General features: G+C 36.7%; 1 protein-coding gene across 1 annotated transcript in view; it reads left to right on the forward strand.

Moving 5' to 3' along the window:
- The first annotated feature begins 57 nt into the window (after positions 1-57).
- The window catches only part of MYO9A (myosin IXA), a 434,300-nt gene continuing 412,417 nt past the window's right edge, over positions 58-21,940 (forward strand). Inside the window, exon 1 of the mRNA XM_037833522.1 lies at positions 58-280. The gene's annotated coding sequence lies outside the window, so the exon portion shown is untranslated. The remainder of the gene's footprint in view (positions 281-21,940) is intronic.

The raw sequence follows: 21,940 nt of genomic DNA on the forward strand, positions 1-21,940 counted from the left end.
ACAGCGGTTGAGGTGGCGGTCCAACGCGTGCTCTCTGGGCGGGGTGCGGCGGGGGATGTGTCTGCCTAGGCGGGCGGAGCCTCTCTGACAGGGCGGGGGATGCGCGGCGGCTGCTTGCCCGGACCCTGAGGCAGCCGGGCCCACTCTCCTGGAACCGTCCAACCCTCTCGGTGTCCTCGGCTTCTGCTGTCTCCTCTAGCCTGACCCTGGGGCCGAGAGTGGGAGGTGGCTTTCGTTGAAGAGGAGGGGGCTTGTGGTGGCCACAGCGGCGGAGCCCGAGGTAAGATCCGCCCAAGCCGCCGAGCGGCCCTGCCGCCTGGCCCGGCCCACGTCCCGGTCTCCCTCCTTGGCCCCTGCAGTCCGTCCCGCCTCGCCCCAGCGGAGACGCCCCGCGAGCGGGTCTGCCCCGAGTCTCCCAGACACCCGATCACGGTCTCCAGTCCCCAGTAGACCTCACCCGTCATATCTTCCATTGGCCAAACATCATGCTGGTCCTCCAGCTTCCCTGGCGATTTTGTCACGCTCCCCCTATCCCCAACCGACCTCACTAGAACCCCCTCAGACTTTCTTAGGACCCTTAGTGGAGTCTCTAGACTCTGTTACATCCTCCCATGAGCTGACCCGACCACAGTTCCCCAGAGATCCAGTCACGGCGCCCCTGGAAGGCAGATCCGTCGCTGCCCTCCCACCCCCCCCATCCCCGCCCCAACCCCTCCCAGCAGATCCCCCTCCCAGCTCGCTCACCGCCGAGCTCTTCCCCAATCCATCATGGCTTTCAGATAGTCTGTTTCATGATGCTTTTTCCTCTCTGTAGATCTAGTGTCCGCGTCTCTTCTTTAGACACCATCACAGACGTCGGGCTCTCCCTTACCCCAATTGCACCCACCTCAGACTTTCTCTCTTCAGGCAGACCTTGTTATTCTCTCCAGTCGTGATCCTTTCTTTGGTTGAGAGGACTTTGCCAGGGAATTTGGAAGGGCGATTTGCTTGGCCTAGTATATTCCCCCAGTGGAGTTTAAGGGGACCGACTGAGACCCATACTTGGAGTGTTTGGGCTAGCTACTGAAGAGGAGGAGGAAAAGGGAAGGGTATGGAATTACAGGGCAGGGTATGTATGTGCCATTACAAGGTCATACAGACTGCTCCTCATTTTGTCTCTTCTGTACAAAGTGTGAGGTAGTCCGGGTCTGACATTTTAGGGTCCTTTGTAAGGATTAAGTCATTATACTAATTGATGTAACCCTGTCTTCATGTGGTATCATTTACGTCACTACCTTGTAGGTTTTTACAGATCTTTTGTACTGTTTTTGAAGGGTATCAAGGACCCTTTTGTTGCTGTTTTTTGGAATTGCTGGAAAAATAGGATTTGTAATTTTCCTTAATCCCTAAAGATTTTAATGTCAATTTAATAGTAAATTTCCACTGCCTGGTGCTGCTCTTGCTTCTCCAAGAGCAAGTATAAGAATCGTGCCATGTCCATTGATTCCATTATCAACAGCCCTTTCAATAGTCTAAAATATGGATCTATCAGAAAGGAAATGTAATGTTACTTCAAATAATCTGTATAATTTTAAGGTTAGCATATTTAAACATTTTCCTTGAAGAGGGATGAAGATGAAGTATAGAGTGTGGTACTTTTAAATTTTTATTTTGTGTGTGAGTGGGAAGGGTTGGGAAGAGTGAAAGTCAGTCACATTATTTTATTTATAGGTGTTAACTAGACATGGTATAAAAGTAAAAAGTTTCCAAAAAATGTATAGTGAAAAGTTTTTCCTCCTTTATTCTCCAGCCACACGGTTTCCCTCTTTATAGGTAACCACTTTTTCCAGCTTCTTTTGTATGTTTTCTGATACTTCCAGCATGTTCAAGCCTAAATATGTATATTTTTAAATCCACACATGCACCACACAAATGGTTTTACACTATTCACTGTTTTACAGCTTCTTTATTATTTTTTATTGTTACTTAAGAGTAATAGATCTTAGAGATCATTCAGTAACAGTACATATGGAAGTTGCCTTATTTAATGGCTGGATAGTACAATATTCCATTTTGGTGGACTTGAGATTATTTTCAGTCTTTTGTTTTTACAAACAATGCTGTGTGCTTTTCTTTAAATGTATTTGCAGTTATATGTATGTTTAAATAATTTTCGAGATTTGAAAATTTTTCCTGATGATTCTGTGTTGAATCTACCAAAAAGTATATAACTAGAATATATTTCTCATAGACCCTGAGTTTATGTGGTATGATTAGCTTTGATGATGAATATAGCATTTATAGATCAGAAGGGTTTTAAGTAAGGAACTGCAATGATCAGATTTGCATTTTTGAAAGGTCACTTTGGCTGCAATGAGGGTGGAGGATTGAAAGATAGAATAAGGCTATAGACAGCAATACCTGGAGGGTAATCCAGGCAAATGATGATGGTGGGTCTGGACTTGGATAATGGAAATTGATGGACTTGGTAATTTGATTGAATTTATGGTTAGAGAAAGGGTGCATAGAGGATAAGACTTAAGTTTCTAGTTTGTGCCTTTGGCTGAGGTGTGGACCCACGTGAGGGAGTAGTGGGATTTTTATTTTTATTTTGTAATGGAAGAGGGATAGATGGGGTTTGGTTTGTAACATACTGAGTTTGCGTGACGATGGTTCTTTCAGATGTAGGTGGCCACTTGGCAGTTGAATTTGTAGCTGAAGCTCAGTATCATTTTGTGAGTTGGCACTAATAAATTTTAGAGGCAAAAGGGTGGAGACAAGAACAGAAAAGGATGGACAGAGACACAACATTTAAAGTACTGGCTGAGTTGAATATCTAAGCTAGTAAACTATATGATTAATTTTTTTTTAAAATAAATCTGGTTAGAATTTAAAGACCAGTAGTGAAATTCACTGACTAGTATATGACAGTTTTTTCCTTAGCTATTATTAGTGGTATATAGTTCATGAGAAAGTGGCATAAATTTAGATTAAAAAAAATAAAACCTCAGTTGAGAATGGTAATGTAAAACTCATCTTTCCTAATCATTTGGATTATACTATGTAGACATTAGTTCAGTCTTTACTGTTTGCAGAGAAGTGCAGGAGGTTTGAAAATTTGGTTTGTCAAGAATATTAAGTTTTTTAGTATGCATGAATTTTAGTTATATTAACTTAATTTGAAATAAATATTATCTTACAATAATTATCTAATAGCTGTAAAACTTGGTTTTCTAAGGAGCTTTGTGCAGAAAAATCTCAGACTACTTCTTAAAGGTAGGCTAGTACTTTTATTTCTGTTTTTAAGGAGAGAAAACAAAGGCAAGCAAGGTTAGAGGATTTGGCTAATTGTCATCAAATCAGTTGTGTAATTGTTTGGATCTCCGTTAATACCATTTGTTAAAATCTCACTTTTTAGAACATCATTAGTGTCTTCCTTATTAGACAGAATTCGTAAGTGAAGAAATTTATTCCCTGAACAGAGATATATGCCTAGATTTCTTCACCCTCTTGGCTTTTTTTGTATCCTTGTCTTCATTCCTTCCATCTCAGTGGCAGATGCATCCCCCTTTCCTTGTTCTCACTGACAGTGTCCAATCATGATGATGTTCAATCAGTTATTCATTTTCTTGGCTTTGTATTGCACTCTACCCCTGTGTTGGGCTTTTCTCCTTAGCATGTAAGCATGTTGGGAGCTGTTCCATGTTTTAGAAAATCGGTTTTTGATCCTCTTTGTAAGTGTTGTCCTGGTACTCTGTTTCTTCATAGCTACATTTTGAGAGTGCATTAACTTCAAGTTCTATTTACTCCCTGTTCTTTTGTAACCTGACTTCTTTCCTTATTATTCCACCAAAACTGCATTCTCAGCAAAATTACTGATAACTCCAGTAGGCACTGTTTAGACCTCATTTAACTTGACTACTGACCATACCCTCTTTAGAACTCTGCTCCCTTGGAGGAGTAGAATAGTGCACTACTGGTTTTTCTTTCTGTCTTTTTCTTTCTTTGATCCTTAAATTTTAGTGTTCCTTAAGGGTTATTCTTAGTTTGCTTTTCTTCACATTTGGTACTACTCTTGGGTGATCTTATCTACACCTGTGGTTTCATCTGCTTTTCCAGTTATCTATTGCTGCATAATAAATTACTCCGAAATGTAGCGTTTTTTTAGTGGTCAAAAAACTTAAAACAACCATTTATTTTGCTCACCATTTTTATGGTTTACCAGTTTGGTTAGGGCTCAGCTGGGCAGTTCTTGCTTGAGGTGGTGGCATTTGAAGTTATAATGAAGGCTTCTTTACTCACATGTTTGGCACCTAGGCTGGGAAGATTAAAATGGGGGCAGTGGGGGGAGGGAAAACTACATCTGAAGCTTCTGGAGGCATCATTTTCTCTCTATATTGTCTCTCCAGCATGGTGGCCTCACAGTAGCCAGATTTCTTACAGGGTGGCATAGCACTCCAAAGACGAGTGATCCAAGAGAGAGCACCAGGTGGAAGCTGTTTGTGAGTTAACCTGAGAAGTCATTTCTTGCCCTGTTTTATTAGTTGGAAGTAAGTAAATAAGGCCAGTTCATGTTCAAGGTAGAGCAATGAGACGTCACCTCTTGATGGGAGGAGAGTAAAGAATTTTCAGATGTGTTTTAAAATTACAACATCAACTGAATATACTGATTTCTAAGTCTAGTGCTGCTTTTTAGAGCTCTCACCTCTGCTCCAGATCCTTGTAAATCACTGCCTAATGGACAACTCCTCTTGGATCCACATTTCACAGGTTCGAAACACACACAAAAATAAAAAACTCTTCTCTCACTCTCTTTGCCTTTCTTCCCCTAAAAAACAGAAACTGCAACACATTTTTTTTCCTCCCTCCTAATTTTCTCTCTTGGTGAATGGTATCACTCAATCTTCATGAAGCCTTCAGGAACTGAAAATTATTCTTGACTCCTATATACTTTACTCCCCATATCCAGTTGGTCACAAAGTACTGCATTCTCCCTTATGATATTTCAAATGCATTGTTTATTGCTATTTTTGCTATTTTTTAAACCTTATTTTAATCCAAAATATCTGTTGAGCTTCTGTAATGTTTTTTTAGTGGTCATCTTGCCTTCTCTCTTCTACTTCTTGTTTTGCCACTCACCCCTGTTTTATTCTCTGCCGTGTTGTCAGAGTGAGTGTTAAAATGCTCTTTAGTTAGACTCTTTAAATTGCAGGGAAGAGACTCAAGTTACCTTAAGTAATGGAGTGCTTATTGAAAGGAAACCTACACAAGGGAACCCAGGAAAAGCTAAACAACTTGGTCTCAAAAACATGAGCTTAATAAACAAAGCTGGAAGCAGGAGAAGATGGACTGCACTCTAGTACTCTATGGTTAACTTGTTTTAGCTATTCTATTTCTTTCTGACTTACTCTTTCTAATCTAATTTTTTCTCCCTCTATTTTATAGCTTCCATTTATTTCTAGTTTCTGCCTCCTTAAAACAACTCGGTCACTCTTGCGCCAGCATCTTGTCTTGTGCCTGCTATCTTTTTGGCTTCAGCTCCTGTTGCTAACTTCTTCCTTCGCCCTAGAATTTTCTGTTTTGAATTCCCAAGAAACAATCTCTCTGGCTCAGTTTTTTTTTCTCATGGGCAGCAGCAAGCTTGTGTACTGGGTCTTTTAGCCACTCCTGGCTATTTAAGGTTGGTGGTGTGTATATAAATACATATGGGTGTGGGGCAGGATCATAATGATGAAAAGCATGAGCAGTGTGCAGGCTGATTTCCCACAAAAGGAGTTCTGGGCATGGCAGGCACTATAATTGATATGTGTATGTTTAGTTCAAATACAAATTGAATTCTGTCCTTTTTTAGTGAAAAATGGTTCTCATTGTTTTCATGATAAAGTTTAAACTCTGTAGCAAGATAGGTATATGAAATTCTTCATGATCTGACTATTTTACTAATTTTTTTTGACCTACTCTTATTGAATTTAGGCTTCCTTTCATAAAAGGTGCTTTCTGTCTTATCTTTGCACTTGCTCTTCTTAACCCCTGCCCTTTTCTTTTTTAAAGATAGATGATTGTGTATATTTATGTTTTATTTTTACAAACACTTGCTATTCCCTTTTGGTGGCTTCCCCTCTCCCCTTTCTTTGTTTGGCCAACTGCTGTCTGACTGTCAGGACTCAGTTCAATTACATCTTCTTCGGAAAACTTTCTTTTACCCCTTGCAGATTGTTAGGTGCCACATCTGTGTGCTCCTGTAAACATGTAGTGCTTACTTCTATCATAGCTCTCTAATGAAATTCCCTAATTATTTGCCTAATTTCTCCACTAGACTATAGCTTCTTTGGTGACAGGCATGATATCAGTGCTCTGTAATGAGACAGGTTTTTAGAATGAGGATTTTTTTAATGTAAAATTTTAATTAAATTATAAAATATATGAACATTGCAGAGTTCAATGAATTTTCACCAAGAGAACACACGATTGTAACCAGCACCCACATCATGTAACAAAATATTATTAGAAATCCACATGCCACTTCATACCCTCTTCTAGTCACTAATCCAATCCAGAATATTTAATTTTGAATGGGAAAACTCTTTAAGGTGAAGACATTTCTACGTATTTTGCATGTGTTTTTAGACATACAAGAAGAATAGATATCCTAATTTTAAGAGCCAAACTATAAAACTCCTAGAGGAAAATAGGGAGTATCTTCAGGAGCTTGTGTTAGGCAATGGTTTCTTAGACTTTACACCCAAAGCATGAGCAGCAACAACAAAAATAGATAAATGGGACTTCATCAAAGGACTTTATCATGAAAGTAAAAAGACAACCTATAGGATGAGAGAAAGTATTTGGAAACCACATGTATGGTTAGGGTTTTGTATCCATAATATATAAAGAAATCCTATAATTCAGCAACAAAAAGGCAAACAACCTAATTATAAAATACGCAAAAGACTTGAATAGATATTTCTCCAAAGAAGATGTACAAATGGCCAATATGTACGTGAAAAGATGTTCAACATCATTAGCCATTAGGGAAATGGAGATCAAAACCACAGTGAGATACCATTCACACCTATTAGGATGGCTGCTATTAAAAAAAAAAAAAACAACAAAATAATGAGTGTTGGAGAGGATGTGGAGAAATAGGAACACTCGTTTATTGTTGGTGGGGAAAATGGTGCAACTGCCGTGGAAAACAGTTTGGCAGTTCCTCAGAAAGTTAAGTGAATTACTGTATGACCCAGGAATCTCACTACTAGGTATATACCCAAAAGAATTGAAGGCAGGGACTTGAACAGATATTTGCACATTGGTGTCCATAGTGGCATTATTCACAGTTGGCAAAAGATGCAAGCAACCCAAATGCCCATCAGTTGATGAATGGATCAACAAAATGTGGTATATACATACAATGGAATATTCTTCTGCTGTAAAAAGGAATGAAGTTCAGATACATGCAACAACATGGAATGAACCTTGAAGACATCATTTTGAGTGAAATAAGCCGGATACAAAAGGACAAATATTGTATGATCTCATTGATATGAAATAATTAGAATAAGCAGATTTTTAGAGTCAGAAGCTGGAATACAGTGGGTAGGGGATGGGGTGTTAATGTTTAATTGGTACGGAGTTTCTGTTTACAGTGATGGAAAACTTTTGGCAGTGGATGGTGGTGATGGTGGCACAACATTGTGAATGTAGTTAACACCACTGAATTATATAATTGAATGTGTTTAAAAGGGGAAATGTTAGGTTGCATATTTGTTACTAGAATAAACATTTAAGAAACGGGACCGTACAGCACAAGCAGTGAACTCTAATGTAAACTGTGGACTATAGTTAATCGTATAATAATTTCGTCAGTTGTAACAAAGCTACCACATTAATACCAGTGTTAAAATAGGAAAACCAGTGTGTGTGAGGGCAATATATGAGAATCTATTTAATGCATGATTTTCTGGAAGCCTACAACTTCCCTAATGAAGAAACAAATAATATGAAAGTTTTCTAATTTTTATTTCAGTTGTGGGGATGCTTGTATTTAGATAGGATTTCTTGTTTATAAGTTTAATGCCATGATTTTAAAGTGGTAGAAAAGCATCAAAAAAAGCATCAAAATGTAGTTGCTGAAAAAAGCATATTAATTTTGAGTGGTGAACATGCAGAGAATAGGGTATAGTAAACATGTAAAGGCCGAATACTATTTGGCCTTTAGGTTTTATTTTTTTATTTTGTTTCAATACATTTATTATTGGAAAATTTAACAGGTATACAGAACAGTGACAACTTTCAAAGCATGATTTAACAAGTAGTTATCAAATTTCAAAGAATGTTATGGATTACTTATAGGTTTTAAATGTGAATTGTGTTAGAATATTTTGGCAGTGGGGTCACCCAAGGGACAACTGCAGTATAATTAAACATATACAATGAGAAGAGGACTTGTCCTATGTCATAGATAGCAGGTTTACCAAGAATTGGCTTTTTTTTCACAACTAGCAATAATTTTAGATGTACTTCTCTTTCACAAAATTTTTCTTTTTACACTTTAATATTATGTAGCTCTTTGAATATTAAGGTATTTTAAACATACTCTTTTCTTAAGTGGGCTTTTCTATTAATCATAAATACATTAAGTCCAACTAAGTGAAAAGAATGTGGACTTTCAAACCAACAGATCTGTATTCAAGTTCCAGCCTCATGGAACCTTATGAGCTTTCGTTTATGGGCAGGTCACTGAACATTTCTGAGCTTCAGAATATTTATTTCTCAAATGGGGATAAAATTTATCTCACAGGATTATCATTAGGGTTAAATAATTTATGTAAAGCTCCAAGCACATAGCAGATACTCAACAAGTCTTTTTTCTTCCTCTTTCTTGTTATGTTCAATTGTAATGTCAAGAATTTAAAGTCTTTCATTGGGTGGCTTTCAGAATAAATGGTTAATCAAAGTTTGTTGCTGCTAGCTCTTCTTCCAAGTGTGATCATATTTCTCATATTTTTCAATAAAAAATTTCGAAGAAGTACTCTCTTGATGTACTCTGATTCACTGTGAAGTATTATAACAAAATGTGTTCTGTTTGCCGATGACAAACATTCCTTAAATCATTGACAGTACTATTGCTGTCTGTAGTGTTTAAGTATTCGTTTGAAATTTGTTTACTTTTTATTGATCAGATGATAGTGGGCTGAGTAATCTCTGGATTTTTTTTTTTTTTTTAAATGGAGAACGTTCTTTAGAAGATTTGTAGGCATGTGTTTATAAATGATTTTTAGATCATATTTTTTCCTTATCTGCTTTTGTAGCTCTACCTTCTTTTAGTTCTCCTGCTACCATTTCCCTCCACCTCTACTTTTTATTATTTAAAAAAACTTAGAAAATATAGAAAAGTTAAAAGAATATAAGAACACTAATATACCTGCTACATATATTTGAAAGTTAACATTATGCCATATTTGCTTTATTGCTGTCTGTATGTATACGTATGCATATATATTTTTGCTGAACCTTTTGAAAGTAAGTTGTAAATATGACAAATTTACCTCAAAATATTTCAGCACCTGTCTCTTATAAAAATAATCTCCATATCCCCACAGTATCATTACAACACCTAAGTAAAATAACAATTCCCTAATGACATTTAATATTCACTCTATATTTGAATTTCCCCAATGGTCCCCTAAAATTATTTTTTTAAACCAGGATTCAGTTAAGATTCTTGCATTGCATTTGATTATCTCTTTTTATTCTTTTTAATCTGGAACCTGCAGCCACCTTCCCTGTGATATTGAAGTTTTGAAGAGACAAGATCTAGTAGAATGGACTGTTTTCTAGAGTTATCTAATTGTTTCCTTGTGCTATTGTTTAACTTGTTCCTCTGTTCCCCGTGTTTCCTGTATCCTGGAAGTTATGTTTTAAAGGCTTGATTAGATTCATTTTAAAAATTTTTGTCAAGAATACCTCATAGGTTGTGCTGTATTTCATGTTGCTTTCTATGGGAAGCATGCAGTGTCAGGTGTCCCACTGTTAATGATCTAGGTTTGATCAGATTTAAGGTGGTGTTTGCTGTATCTCTCATTGTAAAGGTACATTTTTTTCCTTCTGTAATCATTAAGTACAATAATGTGTGGGTGATAATTTGGCATCATACAAATATTTCATTCCCCTATATTCTTTACCTAATTTTTTTAGCATCCTTTGTGGCTCTTTAGGTAAATCAGTTATTTAATTGAGGGCTGCAAAATGACGATTTTTTTTTCTAATTCGGTAATTATTTTACATTAATTAGCTGTCATTCAGTTAACAAGAGCTTTGTAACCTTCATCAGCTGGGAATAAACTACACTTCCTGCTAAAAAGGCAGAATAAATGCTTAGTTCTTTCCCTGTTAATAACATTTTCAGAGTGAGGAGCTGGTGTAATAGTTGTCTCAAATGATGGCAAATGAATTTTTTCTTTTTCTTTTTATAGTCTGTTTCGTAGATTTTTATTTGGTGTATTACAATCAGTTGCAGATATTTTTCTTTTGATGCTCAAATTTTCCCAAGCAAGGTCTTCAGGAAGACCCCTGAATTCATTTTACGTCAACTGATTAGTCTTTGAGCGATTCCTTACTTGCGGGCACAAGATCTTGGCTCACCGTGGACTTTTCCTGCTCTAGACTTAGCATCAGCATTTCTTTAATGACCTCTATCTCCTTATACTGAGGAATGGTATTTAGAAACCAATTTCTGGGTATTAACTATGCTCCTTCTTATAGGACTGCCATTGATTCTAAGCCCTCTCAGGAGAAATAAAAGAAATTCTGTTACATTCTCTTCCTCTCTAGGTAACCACTTTTGTAAGTTTCTGGTCTATATTCCAGTATTTTTTTTTCTTTCAGAAATAAGGTATGTATGTGTATTTTCTTTTCATACAGCAAAGATAACACAATATTTATACAGTTCTGCACCTCTTTTTTTTTTCCCCACTTAGTATATTTTGGAGAGCATTCCATAATGAATATGTACAGATCTTTTCTGTTCTTTTTTGTAGCTGCATAATATTGTATTATGTGGGTATTCCACAGCTTTATTCAGGGAGTCCTGTTCTGATGGATATTTATGTTTATTCTTTTGAACTATGCATAAGTAGTACTTATGGAATAAATTAACTAAAAAATAAAATTTCTTTCTGAAGTAATTGAGAAGTTCATTTGCTTTAGAGAGGATGGTGTTGCCTCTTGAGAGATTTCAGGAGAGGTAGATATATTTTGGGAAATAGTTACATTCTCTCACCCCTAAATTTTTATTAGGCTTATAGTGATGACTCAAGGTTAATCTGCTTTAATTGTTTTATGGTGTCTGTGTCAGAAGGGACAATAGGTGATTTACTTACTTTGTCTCCTTATGCTTCCTTACTCCTTGAAGCTTTCCAACTAAAAACCTTATGTCTTGGGAGTTCTCAAGTTCTATCCTCACCGATTTTTTCTGGTTTCCTCTAATTGACTAGCCCCCCCCCCCTTTTTTTTTTGTTCCACTCACCTTTAACATTTCTTCCTCTTTTTTGCCCCAGATCTCTCAGATTGCAGTGTTCCAAGTGTTCAGTGGATAGCTGTTTATAGTCTAGTTAAGGCAGATAAGATGAATACTATGGGACTAAAGAATAAGAGATCAAGAAGATATTAAAGTGAGTGGGAATAGTAAATGTTAGGATACGAGGAATATCAGCTTGGGGCTTGTGGAAGTGGAGATGGGAAGTTAGGTAACGTAATTATTTGGTTCTTAAGCATCTTATCTTTTAACTCCAGTGATTGAAAGGACATTGTTTCATTTATTGAACAAAATATTTGACCATCTACCATAAGCAGCTTGCTCTGTTAGGCCCTGTGGAGCATAAAAAAAATTGGGGTATTTTTTTTCCTTGATGCGCACTAGGTACTGGACTTATATATTTTGCCTTATTGTATTAAATTACCATAACAATCATGCGGTTGTTACTTTTCCTTTTTATTGAGGCACATCCTACATATAGGATAAAACATAAACAGTTTAAAAGACAAATAGGAAGTGAATACTTGTGCTGTCATCGCCCAGGCTGACACACCAGGAGTCTCTCCTTGCCATTCCAGATTCCTCCTCTTGTTCTTGTCAATGTATCCCCCTTTTTGGAGGTAACCATTATCCTGACCTTTATGACTGTCGTTTTTTTGGTTTGCTTCATAATTTTAACACCTATGTATACATCCTTAATATGGTTTAGTTTACTTGTTTTTGAATGGAGTAAAACTGCATGTATTCTTATGTGATTTTAAAACTTTAGTTCAGTGTTATGTTTATGAGATTAATCCAGGTTGCTGTGTTTAGCTGTAGTTCATTAGCTTTCATTTTGGTCAAGTATTCCACTGTATGTTATACTACAGTTTATCAGTTCTTGTTTGAAGGACCTTTGGGTGGATCTCAATTTCTTGCTATTTATCATACAAGCAATGCTGTGGTGAGTACTCTTTTACCTGTCTCTTTTTTGCATTTGTGCAAATGTTTTTCTAGAATAACCAGGAGTGGAATTGCTGGGTTGTTAGATCTGGACATATTTGACTTTAAAAGATAATGGCTAAATGTTTTTCAGATTTATTGTTTGAAATTGAGTTACCTTCCACCAACACGATGTATAAGAGTTCCGATTGTTCTACATTCTTTTCAACAGTTGGTATTGTCATATTTTAATTTTTCTAGTCTGAAGGTGTGATGGTATCTCATAGTTGAGTGTCTTTTTAAAGTGGTTTTTGAGTTTCTTTTTGTAAAGTGTCCATGTTGTTTCCCAATTTCTCTGTTAAGTGATCTTTTTCTTATTGATTTTTAGAAATTCTGTATTTATTTAGGATACTGGTCCTTTGTCAGTTATACCTGCTACATAACTGGTCCTTTGTCAGTTATACCTGCTACATATATCTTGTGTCTTTGGCTTGTCATTTCACTCTTTATGGTGCCTGTTGATAAAACAGAATTTCTCAGTTTTAATGTAGTTGAATTTATGAACTTTGCTTAATGCATTTTGAATCTTGTTAAAGAAATTCTTTCCTAGCTGGAAGTAAAGATGATGATGTTCTATCTTATCTTCTAAGAGTTTTTTAGTTGTGCATTTCACAAATTTGGTCTTTTATCTGAAAGGAATAGATTTTTATTGATAGTGTGAGGTAGGGGTCCAATTTCATTTTTTCCTTTAAATGGATACCCAGTTGTGCCAGCATTATTTTTTTTTCCATTTTTAATTGAGATATATTCACATACCATATAATCATCCAAAGTGTACGATTAATTGTTCACAATACCATCATATAGTTGTGCATTAATCACCACAATCAATGTTTGCATATTTTCATTACTCCAAAATTAAAATTAAAGTAAAAAAGAACACCCAAACATCCCATTCCCCCACCCCATCCTATTATTCATTTGATTTTTGTCCCCATTTTTATACTCATCTGTCCATACACTAGATAGAAGGAATGTGAGCCACAAGGTTTTCACAGTCACCCGGTCACACTGTGTAAACGATACAGTTATACAGTCATCTTCAAAGAATCGAGGATACTGCGTTGCAGTTTAGCACTTTCAGGAATTTCCTTCTTGCTATTCCAATACACTAAAAACTACAAAGGGGATATCGATTTAATGTATAAGAATAACCTCCAGAATGACCTCTCGACTCCATTTGAAATCTCTCAGCCTATGAAACTTTGTTTCATTTCTCTTCCCTCTTTTGGTCCAGAAGGCTTTCTCGGTCCTGTGATGCTGGGTCCAGGCTCATCCCCAGGAGTCATATCCCACGTTGCCAGGGAGATTTACACCCCTGGAAGTCATATCCCATGTAGTGGGCAGGGCAGTGAATTTACCTGCAGTATTGGCTCAGAGAGAGAGGCCACATCTGACTAACAAAAGAGGTTCTCTAGGGGTGACTCTTAGGCACAATTACAAGTAGGTTTAGCCTCTCTTTTGCAGTAACAAGCTTCATAAGGGTAAGCCCCTGCAGCATTGATTTTTTTTAAATTCAGTTTTACTGAGATATATTCACATACCGTACAGCATGCATGGTGTACAATCAACTGTTCACAGTACCATCATATAGTTGCATTCATCACCCCAGTCTATTTTTGAACATTTTCCTTACACCGGAAAGAAACAGAATAAGAATATAAAAAAGTGAAAAAGAACACCCAAATCATCCCCCCATCGAACCCTATTTTTCATTTAGTTTTTGTCCCCATTTTTCTACCCGTCCATCCATACACTGGATGAAGGGAGTGCGATCCACAAGGTTTTCATAATCACACTGTCACCCCTTGTAATCTACATTGTTGTAACAATTGTCTTCAGGCATCAAGGCTACTGGGTTGGAGTTTGATAGTTTCAGGTATTTACTTCTAGCTATTCCAGTACATTAAAACCTAAAAAGTGTTATCTATATAGTGTGTAAAAATGTCCACCAGAGTGACCTCTCGACTCCATTTGAAATCTCTCAGCCACTGAAGCTTTACTTTATTTCATTTCGCATCCCCCTTTTGATCAAGAAAATGTTCTCAATCCCTTGCTGCCGGGTCCAGATTGATCCCTGAGAGTCATATCCTGTGTTGCCAGGGAGATTTACACCCTTGGGAGTCAGGTCCCATGTATTGGGTAGGGCAGTGAGATCACCTGCCAAGGTGGCTTAGTTAGAGAGAGGGCCACATCTGTGCAACAAAGAGGCACTCAGGGGGAGACTCTTAGGTACAATTACAGGCAGGTTTAGCTTCTCCTTTGCAGTAATGAGCTTCATACAGGCAAGCCCCAAGACAGAGGGCTCAGCATATCAAGCCGTCAGTCCCCAGTGTTTGTGAGAACATCAGCAACAATCCAGGTGAGGAAGTCCAACACTTCCACATTCCTCCTCCCCCCTGGCTCTTCAGGGGGCTCCACATATATATTTTAATTCTCTGCCCAAATTATTTTGGGATGTGTCACTTTTTCACACTAACCTGTACAAACCTACCAGGTCTCACTTCCTATTCAAAGTTCCATGTATTTATGGTGTTTGAACAAACTGTATGAGTTAAATTGTTTAGGAAATATAGATCTTGCACCAAATAAACATCTCTTCCCTTGGTCTCACATGGAAGTTGAAGTTTTAAAACACGGTCTGTATTGTCCTTTACCCTTTGGCCCAATTTGCCCTAGTCCTAACTAGGTCTGCTTCATTCATGTCTCTAATTGAAGTCCGAACTCTTTTTTAGCTTTTTTAACATTGGCATCTATTTTTATGAGACTGTGGAACCAAAGCCCAAGTTTAGTTTTGGTCAGGGTCTAATATGTCTTTGGTGCTTTGCTTACCTCTAATTGGTTCCTGCCTTCTCTTATTTTTTGGCCTTATAATTCTTTACTAACTTGTCAGCTTTTTATGCTTCTAAGAATAGATATTTTCTATTTTATTTAGTTTTTAAAATTTCAGTGGTAGTTTTGCTCTAAATACTTGGACATATTACTGGTAGCGGGCATCCTTATTATTATTATTATTATTATTATTATTATTATTATTTGAATATAAAGAAACTAAGGCTCAGAGACATGGAGTAGCTTGTCCAAAGTTATGTTATCAGTAAATAGCAGACAGATTTTGCCTTTAAGAGGCTTATCTACCCTCTCAGTTGGAGAGAACAAAAAAGGAATAAAATACTCAAAAGCTTTTTTTTTTTAAATTGTAGAATATAACATATATACATAGAAGTGATAACTTTCCAAGTGCAATTTAACAAGTTGTTAGAGAACAGACTTTAAAGAATATTATGGGTTACAGTTCCACAGTTTCACTTATTTCCTTATTGTGAAGTATATATACATATATATAAATATTTGAAAGTATGATTAGCAAGTAGTTGTGTGTGTATATATATATATACACACACAAGAAATTTCCAAAGTTGTTATGAATTACAGTACCATAATTTCAGTTATTTCCTTATTGTGAAATATATATACAAAAAGGTGATAGCTTTCAAATTACAATTTAACAAGTAGCTATAGAACAAATTCCAAAGGATGCTATGGGTTCCACCATTTCAGTTCTTTCCTTCTAGCTATTCTAATACCCTAGCAACTAAAAAAGAGAAAGTTATACAGAGATTCAGTATTCGTAATCCTTTGTTAAATTCCATCTTGTCTGTTGCTACCCCTTCCTCTAATTTAATCACGTTTCCTGTCTTCAGGGATGTTTAGGCAGTGACCTCCCTAACTTGTTCATGTAGAAAAGGGGTGTCGACTTTATGAGAAAAGGGGACACATCTAGTTGATGTTCTTGAAGAGGCTTTTGGGACTTACCTGGCATAGGAGTTCTTTGAAGTTTCTGAAAAATAAACTTAGTGATTGAAACTTTTATAGAGTCTCAGATAGAGATCTGGGTATTCTTTAGGGTTTTTGGCTTGGGCTTATCATACTGTAGTAATTTGGTATATCTAGGTGAAACTTACACAGGCATTAACCTCCAGGATAGCTTCCTGACTCTATTTGAATTCTCTTAGCCACTGAAACCTTATTTTGTTGGCTTTCTTTTCCCCTTTTTGGTCAAAAAGGCATTCTTATCCCCTCATGCCAGGGTCAGGCTCATTTCTGGAATCCGTGTCCCAGAACTCCAGGGAGACTCATTCACCTGGGCAGGGTCTGGTCCAACATCAGGGGGAGGGTGATGAATTTATTTGCAGAGTTGGTCTTAGAGAGAGAAAGTCCACATTTGAGCAACTAAAGAGATTCTCTGGAGGTGACTCCTAAGCATAATTATAGGTGGGCTTAGCTTCCCTTTTACAGTCATATGTTTCACGCGAGCAAGCCTCAAGATTGAGGGCTTGACTGATAAAGTAGGGGGTCCTAAGTTCACAGAGCATATGTTATGTCCACGATAATTCATCCATACCTCACATTATCATCACTTAGTTGTACAGTCCTCATCATTCTCGATTTTAAACAATTCTCGTGACCCAAAACACCTCTTAGCTCTTGTCAGCCCTTAATTATTTGTCCCTAGTATTTGTGTGGTACCAGTAAGGTATTCCTGTTAATTATAGTCTCTAGTATTCAATAGGTAGATTTTTCTCATATACCCTTCTGTTTTAAACTCTCTGTGCTAGTGTCATACCTTAGAAGTATATCATGCAAGCACCTGTCTATGTTTGTGGGGTTGTCTGTGGGAAACATGCCTTTAAACAACTTCTTTCAATCCTAATCACCTTCAATACTGCTGTAATATTTATAATACCGTTAACAAACAATTGTCATCCCTGTCCATTCCCATACCTTTGAATTCACCCTCATTAACATATCTGAACATATTAGAATATCATTTCCCCTCACTAGCTTCTGTCTATCACTAGGTCCCCAATATTCTACGTTATAAAACATCGATTTTACATTGTTTAGAGAATTCATAGAAATGGCAACATACAATGTATCTCCTTTTGTGTCTGACTTATTTCACTCAGCGTTGAATCTTCAGGATTCATCTGTGCTGCCATATGTATCAAGACCTTGTTCCTTTTTACTGCTGCATAGTATTTCATCGTGTATGTATAACACATTTTGTTTATCTGCTTGTCTGTTGAAGGACACTTGGATTGTTTCCATCTCTTGGCAATTGTGAACAGTGATGCTGTGAACATCGCTGTACAACTATCTGTTCTTGTCACTGCTTTCAAATCTTTTGGGTATATACCAAGAAGTGGAACTGCTAGATCATAGGGTAATTCAATATCTAGTTTTCTTAGAAACCACCAACCTACCTTTCACAGTGGCTATACTATTATACATTCCCAGCAGGAATGAATAAGTGTTCTAATTTCTCCACATCCTCTCCAGCATTTATTTGTTTCCTGTTTGTTTAATAGCAGCTGTTATTATTGGTATGAGATGGTATCTCATTGTGGTTTTGATTTGATTTCCCTAAGAGCTAGTGAAGAGCAACATCTTTCTTGATGTGTTTTTTAGCCATTTGTATTTCCTCTTTGGAAAAATACCTTTTCATATCTTTTGCCCATTTTATAATTGGACTGTTTGTACTATTTTTGTTGAGTTGTAGGACTTTTTAATATATGCAGGATATCAGTCTCTTATCACATATATGGTTTGAAAATATTTTCTCCCATTGAGTTGGCTCTCTTTTCACCTTTTTGACAAAGTTTTTTGAGGCACAGAAGCTTTTGATTTTGAGGAGTTCCCATTTATCTATTTTTTCTTTCATTACTTGTGCTTTGGGTATAGGGTCTAAGAAGCTACCTCCTATTAGTAGGTCCTGAAGATGTTTCCCTATAATATCTTCTAAGAGTTTTATTGTGCTATCTCTTAAATTAAGGTCTTTGTTCCACTTTGAGTTAATTTTTATATAGGGTGTGAGGTAGGGGTCTTCTTTCATTTTTTTGATTATGGCTATCCAGTTCTTCCAGCCCCGTTTGTTAAAGAGATTGTTCTATCCCAGTTCTGTGGATTTGGTGTCCTTGTCAAAAATCAGTCGATCATATATCTGGGGGTCTATTTCCAATGTCTCAGTTCTATTTCATTGGTCAGTATGTCTATCTTTATGCCAATACCATGCTGTTTTGACCACTGTAGCTTTTTAGTAGGCTTCAAAGTCTGGAAGTGTAAGTCCTCCCACTTCTTTCTTCATTTTTAGGATGTTTTTGGCAATTTGAGGCCCCTTTCCCTTCCAAATAAATTTGATAACTAGCTTTTCCATGTCTGTAAAGTAGGTTTTTGGAATTTTGATTGGAATTATGTTGAATCTGTGGATCAATTTGTGTAGAATTGACATTTTAACAATGTTTAGTCTTCCTATCCATGAGCATGAAACATTTTACTACCTATTTAGGTCCTTTTTAATTTCTTTTAGTATAAGTATGTAATTTTTTGTGTAGAGGTCTTTCACATACTTGGTTAATTCCCAGGTATTTGATTTTTTTTGCTATTGTGAATGAAAGTTTTTTTTTTTACGGCCTCTTCAGTTAGGTCATTACTAGTGTATAGATCATACCTCTACAAATAATGACAGTTTAACTTCTTTTCCAATTTGGATACCTTTTATATCTTTATCTGGGCGAATTGCTCTGGCTAGAACTTCTAGCACCATGTTGAGTAACAGAGGTGACAGTGGGCATCTTTGTCTTGTTCCTGATCTTAGGGAGAAGGTTTTCAGCCTCTCACTGTTGAGTACTCTGCTTGCTGTGGATTTTTTGTGTAAGTCCTTTATCATATAGAGGAAGGTTCTCTGAATTCGTACCTTTTGAATTGTCTTTATCAAAAAGGGATGTTGAATTTTGTCAAATGCTTTTTCAGCATCTATCTAGATGATCATTTGATTTTTCTCTTTTTGATTTGTTAATGTGTTGAATTACATTAACTGATTTTCTTATGTTGAACTACGCTTGCATGCCAAGAATGAACCCCAGGAGTGAATCTGTAGTAAATATCACCTTCTCATCTCTGATTCTGTTTATTTGAGTCTTCTCTCTTTTTAACTTTGTCAGTTTCGCTAAGGGTCTGTCAATCTGGTTTATGTTCTCAAGGAACAAACTTTTCATTTTATTTATTCTTATTTTTTTTTGTTCTCCAGCTCATTTATTTCTGCTTTAATCTTTTTATTTCTTTTCTTCTTTTTGCTTTAGGTTTAGTTTGCTGATCATTCTATATTCTGTTCAGTTCAGTTAGGGCTTTGGTTTTAGCTCTTTCTTGCTTTTTGATATCTGTGTTTAGAGGTATATATTTCCCTCTCAGCACTGCCTTCTCTGCATCCCACAGGTTTTGATATGTTTTGTTTTCCTTTTCATTCATCTCTAGATATTTACCAATTTCTCTTGTAATTTCTTCTTTGACTCACTGGTTGTTTAGGAGTATGTTGTTTAACCTCCATTTATTTGCAAAAGATCTGTTCTTTGGTGTTTGTTGATTTCTAGTTGCATTCCATTATGGTCAGAGAATGTGCTTTGAATAATTTCAGTCTTTTAAAATTTATTAAAACTTGTTTTGTGTCCCAGCATATGATCTGTCCTGGGGAATGTTCCTTGTGCACTGGAGAAGAATGTTTATCTGCTACTTTGGGATGTAACGATTTATATATATCTTTTAAGTCTAATCCATTTATCTTGTTGTTTAGGTTTTTAATTTCCTTATTGGTGCTCTGTTTGATTGTTCTAGCTATAGAAGAGAATGGTGTATTGAAATCTCCCACTATTACTGTAGACGTGTCAATTGCTTCCTTCAGTTTAGCCTGTGTTTGTCTCATGTATTTTGGAGCTCCTTGATTGGGTGTGTATAAACATTTATGACTGTTATTTCTTCTTGGGGAATTGTCCCTTTTCTTAATATATAGTGTCCTTCTTTGTCCCTTATGACATCTTTGCATTTAAAGTCTATTTTGGTCCAGCATTAGTATAGCTACGCCAGCTTTCTTTTGTTTGCAGTTTGTGTAGAATATTTTTTCCGTCCTTTCACTTTTAGTCTCTTTGTTTTGCAGGGTCTAAGATGAGTCTCTTGTAAACAGCAAATTGATGGGTCATACTTTTTAATCCATTTTACCAGTCTGTATCTTTTAATTGGAGAGTTTAATTCATTCACATTCAAAGTTATTACTTTGAAGGGAGTTTTTGAATCAGCCATGATATCCTTTGGTTTTTTGTTGTTAGATCTATTATTTGTTTCCCCTTCTTTCTTTTTTTCCTTTAAGTTACCCTTACTAATACTCTTCAGTTCTGTGCTCTTTTACAGACCTGTCTCTCCTTTCTTTTTTTCTCAGCTGATAGATCTCCCTTTAGCATTTCTTGCAGGGCAGGTCTATTGTTAAGAAATTCTCACAGCCTTTGTTTGTTTGTGAAAATTTTAAACTCCCCCTCAATTTTGAAGAAGAGGTTTCCTGGATAAAGAATTCTTGGTGGCAATTTTTCTCTTTCAGAATCTTAAACATGTCCTACCACTGTCTCCTTGCCACCATGGTGCCTAATGAATAGTCAGTATGTAGTCTTAGGTTGTTTCCCTTGTATGTGGCGAATCACTTCCCTTTTCCTGCTTTCAGAAGTCTCTCCCCTTCAGTATTTGACAATCCAATCAGTATATGTCTTAGAGTACATTTATTTGGATTTATTGTATTTGGGTTTCATTGGGCATCTTTATTTGCATGTTTATGTCATTTAGAAATTTTGGGAAGTTTTCTCCAACTGTGTCTTGAAACACTCTTCCTAGCCCTTTACCCTTCTCTTCTTCTGGACACCAGTGATTCTTACCTTTGTTCACTTTATGTTGTGCATCATTTCTCTGAGATGTATTTCAGATTTCTCAAGAGTTTTTTCCCCCACGTGTTGTTTTATGTGCTTGCATTGAATTAATCTGTCCTCAGGTTCACTTATCCTGTCTTCTGCCTTTTCAGATCTGATATTGGGTGTTTCTAGTATATTTTTAATTTGATCAAGTGCCTTATTTCCATAAGGTATGCTATTTTTTTATTTACTCTTTCAAATTCTTCTGTATGCTCTCGTTGAGTCTTCTTGATTTCCTTTATGTACTTAGCCATCTCGTTGAGGTTGTTTTGGAGATTTGTTTGTACTTCTTTAATTAATTGCTCAATTTTGCTGTCTCTGTTTGTTTGGCTTGTCCATATCTTCTAGATTCTCCAAGTACTTTGTAATTTTCTGTTGGCTTGGGGCATTTGCTTGTCTTGATAAGGTTATTCTGGGAAATGCAGGATTATTTGAGCATTTATATATAATTTGGCAAAAGTACAGCTTGTTGGAGTGCTGTTTCCCTCACTTACCCGCTGGTGGGCTGTCAAGCCAGTATTCCTCGAACTTCTCCTTTGCAGGAAGCGGTGTCCAAACTGGGTGGGGAACCAGTCAGTGCACTGGTTCTGTGTCCACTGGGGACTGCTTGTCCTGGGGCTGCAACATGGTTCCTGAGCAGTAGGCAGGGAGTCTGCTCAAG

Source organism: Choloepus didactylus, chromosome 4 (genome assembly GCF_015220235.1).
Source record: "Choloepus didactylus isolate mChoDid1 chromosome 4, mChoDid1.pri, whole genome shotgun sequence".
In the NCBI taxonomy this organism is placed as follows: Eukaryota; Metazoa; Chordata; class Mammalia; order Pilosa; family Megalonychidae; genus Choloepus; species Choloepus didactylus.